Source organism: Geotrypetes seraphini, chromosome 8 (genome assembly GCF_902459505.1).
Source record: "Geotrypetes seraphini chromosome 8, aGeoSer1.1, whole genome shotgun sequence".
Classification (NCBI taxonomy): Eukaryota; Metazoa; Chordata; class Amphibia; order Gymnophiona; family Dermophiidae; genus Geotrypetes; species Geotrypetes seraphini.
This window is the reverse complement of record NC_047091.1, coordinates 16825894-16830569: the sequence shown is the minus strand read 5'-3', so window position 1 is coordinate 16830569 and position 4676 is coordinate 16825894.

Here is a 4676-nt window from a genome sequence, read left to right as displayed (position 1 = left end):
GTACCGTACTCTGCCTTATAACGTCCTCTGGAAGCGCATTCCAGGTGTCCACCACACGTTGGGTAAAGAAGAACTTCCTAGCATTTGTTTTGAATCTGTCCCCTTTCAACTTTTCCGAATGCCCTCTTGTTCTCTTATTTTTCGAAAGTTTGAAGAATCTGTCCCTCTCTACTCTCTCTATGCCCTTCATGATCTTGTAAGTCTCTATCGTAGCTTGGATAGGAACGGAAGAAGGGAGATGGGACGATGGAGGGACACTAAGGGTCTAGCGAGGGATTTTGAGAAGCGGCTAACCACTTCATGTTTGAAGGCATCAGGAACAGTTGCAGTGGAAATGGATAGGCTGAGGATACAGCAGATAGCAGGGATAATAATATGTGAAATGGGGTTAAAAAGAGGGGTGGGAATAGGGTCAGAGGGGCATGTAGTAGGCTTGGCTGATGACAGAGATTGGGCGGTTACTTCTGATTTCAGAGATGGAAGAAAAGTCAGTGGGAGTTGAAGGAGGGCTAAGAGAGTGGGACCAGGCAAGGGGAGGTGAGTTAGGAAAGCAAGGATGTGCAGGTTCCACCTGAGTTGTTTAGGTGAAGGAAGAAAGGATGATGGGAACTGGAAGGTCAGGAGAATGGATGATGAAAAGGGGAGAAGGGTGTGACTGCAGCAAATTCAAGGGCAAGCATATGAACCTTGTCATAGATTAATTCAGCCATCATCTGGGGAGAGAGGAGGAGGAGCTGCTTTGAGGGGGGAGTTCAACCTGGCAAAGAGATGGAGGGGGTTGGAAGAAAGGGAGTTAGTTAACTGGATGTTGTAGTTTTGCTTGGTCACTGTGAGAGTAGAATTAAAGGAAGTCAGCATGTATGCAAGATTTAAGCCACAGAATTACTATTCTGTTTTATATTATTATTTGACTGCTTTTCCTGGAACTGTAAAGTAGTTTACTGAATTATAAAGTACAAATTAATATTACAATCTTATATAAACAAAAAGGAAAATATGCAGGATTTCATTATGAGAATTAAAATCTCAAGAAGAGGTTCTAGAAGATCTTCCGCACTCGTGTCCCTTCTACATACACTTCTCCCTCCGTATTCGCTGTGATAGGGGATAAACAGATACGCAAATACAGAAAAAACGTGAATAACTTTTTCATATGTTATTCGCTGTTTTCTATTAAAAACCATGATGAATATGATGAAACCGCGAATAACACGGTGGGTGACCTGGCCTGTTCCTGAAGGAGAGGCAAAACACGGTGAAAAAAGTGCCGGGAATTGGCGATTTTTCTCTGTAAACGCTTGGAATCAGTGATTTCTTTATGCAAGCTGATGTAATTTGGAGGGGAGGAGCCAGCAAGCTAAAAACTGTGAATAATCGAAACCGCGATTGCTGGAATCGCAAATACGGAGGGAGAAGTGTACAACAATCTTTTCACAGCATTGAGTCTTAACGATGTCCTATGCCTACCTCATGTCTGTGAAGGCTGCAGATAGTGGGGGAAAAGAAAAGGGAGGCTCTTTGGTGGGAAGGATAACCATGGGTGAAAGCTGATGCCGAGACAGAGAAATGGACGAGATGGGAAAGAAACGGATGGGAGTTTATGAGAGAGGAAAGTGGAGGGTATTAGTAACTAAGAGTTGAAAGATGTGAGAAAAGCTATGGAGGCCTGAGAGGAGATGCTAGCTCACAAGAGAAATATAGATTACAGACTCCAAACTTTAAAAAAAAAAACCAACAACTTAGGAGGTCTTTTACTAAGGCACGCTAGCCGATTTAGCGAACGCTAAATATTAACACGCCCATTATATTCTATGGACGCATTAGCTGGCGCTAATATTTAGCGGGCACTAAATTGGCTAGCACGCCTTAACAAAAGACCCCCTTAGTTGACAAGGATTTGGCTACTCTTCAAGCTTTCTTAGGTTCTGGCTATACTATCAGAGGTCTCTGACAAACCTTAAAAATCATCAAGTTTATTATTATTATATTATAAGTTTCAAGTTTATTATAAATTTGATTAATCACTTATTCAAAATGCTAAGCAATGTACAAAACAGTAAAATTACAAATTTCATACAGTGAGAGATTGAAGAAACTGGGTCTCTTTTCCCTGGAGAAGAGGAGACTTAGAGGGGATATGATAGAGACTTACAAGATCATGAAGGGCATAGAGAGAGTAGAGAGGGACAGAAAGAGAGAGAGAAAGGGAGAGAGACAGAAAGAGAGAGAAAGGGAAAGAGAAAAAAATAGAGAAAGAGAGAGAAAGGGAGAGAGACAGAAATAGAGAAAGAGAGGGAGAGAGATAGAAAGAAAGAGAGAGAGAAAGGGAGAGAGAGAAAGATTGGAGAAACTGGGTCTCTTTTCCCTGGAGAAGAGGAGACTTAGAGGGGATATGATAGAGACTTACAAGATCATGAAGGGCATAGAGAGAGTGGAGAGGGACAGAAAGAGAGAGAGAAAGGGAGAGAGACAGAAAGAGAGAGAAAGGGAGAGAGAAAGAAAGAGAGAGAGAGAGAGAAAGGGAGAGAGACAGAAATAGAGAGAGAAAGAGAGAGAGAGAGAGAAAGGGAGAGAGATAGAAAGAAAGAGAGAGAGAGAAAGGGAGAGAGAGAAAAATTGGAGAAACTGGGTCTCTTTTCCCTGGAGAAGAGGAGACTTAGAGGGGATATGATAGAGACTTACAAGATCATGAAGGGCATAGAGAGAGTGGAGAGAGACAGAAAGAGAGAGAGACAGAAAGAGAGAGAAAGGGAGAGAGAAAGAAATAGAGAAAGAGAGAGAGAGAAAGGGAGAGAGAGAAATAGAGAAAGAGAGAGAGACAGATAGAAAGGGAGAGAGACAGAAATAGAGAGAGAAAGAGAGAGAGAGAGAAAGAAAGAGAGAGAGAGAGAAAGATAGAGAAAGATTGGAGAAACTGGGTCTCTTTTCCCTGGAGAAGAGGAGACTTAGAGGGGATATGATAGAAACTTACAAGATCATGAAGGGCATAGAGAGAGTGGAGAGGGACAGATTCTTCAAACTGTCAAATAATAAAAGAACAAGAGGGCATTCAGAAAAGTTGAAAGGGGACAGATTCAAAACGAATGCTAGGAAGTTCTTCTTTACCCAACGTGTGGTGGACACCTGGAATGCGCTTCCAGAGAGCGTAATAGGGCAGAGTACGGTACTGGGGTTCAAGAAAGGATTGGACAATTTCCTGCTGGAAAAGGGGATAGAGGGGTATAGATAGAGGATTACTGCACAGGTCCTGGACCTGTTGGGCCGCCACGTGAGCGGACTGCTGGGCACGATGGACCTCAGGTCTGACCCAGCAGAGGCATTGCTTATGTTCTTAACAAAGCAAACGAATGGAACTAACCTGACAAAACATATTAAACAAAAGGAAAAAATGGGGAAAGAAATACAAGTAAAAAGACAAATGTTTCCCTCTAATCCCCATCTCCTCACACTATCACCCAGAAAAAAAAAGTACTGAACAGAACCAGCCCTAGGACATATTTCTGACAGTTCACTGATAATTCCCTTTTTCTGTACAGCGTGAAATCCATTTAGCATTACCCTAAATCGTCTATCACTCATATATTTTCTAATCCAGTCCACCCGCTTGAGGCCACCTTACTTTCTGCATCACGGAAAAATGACACGTTCCCTAAGGTTGGATGCGAGACTATTAGGACAGAGTCTGTCAAAATCACGGTTCGGATTCATTTTAGATGGGACCATTTAGCTTAAGGAAAATTGGGCTTAAGATTTTTATAAACCAGCTCAGTTACTTTTGTTGGAGAGAGGTTTAAGAACAGGATGAAAAATCAGCTGGACAGAATATCTTTCTTGTTTGGTTGTTACTCAAAGTTTTCCTACTGATAGACTGATTTAAAATAAGGTTTGGGAGGTTCATAAATTTCCTAGATGAACTCATTTAAAAAAATAAATAAATAAATAAATAAGTAAATTTGGGACCCTTATATACAAAATTTATCCTCTAGAGCAAGAAGTATGATTCTTATTGCTTTACATTGAAGCTTTAGAAACATTCTTTGCATTTTAATACCTTTCATTCTGGGGTAGGGGTAGGAATAGGAGGGTTGATAGTAATATGTGTGGAATTACTTGAATTGTATTTATATTTTATTCATTCATTACAATGTTATAATTAAAATTAAAACAAAGGGGGGAAGGGAGGGAGGGGTGAATAGGGGGAAAGGGAAGAGGGTAGGAAACAGGGAGAGTTTACAGAGGGATGTAATGGGTAATATGGAAATTTATTTTGAAGGAATGATAGACATTTGTTTGAAAATTAATATTGTGAATATAAATGTAATGACTTTTATTGTATTATATTATTGTATATTTATTGGATTCCTTCAATAAAATGTTCTAAATTAAAATAAAGAAAAAGAAACGAGACAGTCAGAGGAGGAGGAACCTTAACGATATAAGCAGGTTTTCTAGAATCTCAAGGGAAGAAATGTTAGCAGGACATTTCTCGGTCAGATAATCCCTATGTCCAGAACGTATGAGGGGAGCAGGAAGAAAGGGAAGACAATGAAAAAGTCTTGTGGATTGCAGGGAAGAGGCAGGTGGGCTGGGAGGTAAGAATCTGACATCATTTCCTATGCATACAGCCTGGTATTTAACATGCTCTCTTGCTGCCTGCCTGCAGAGACAACCAAAGC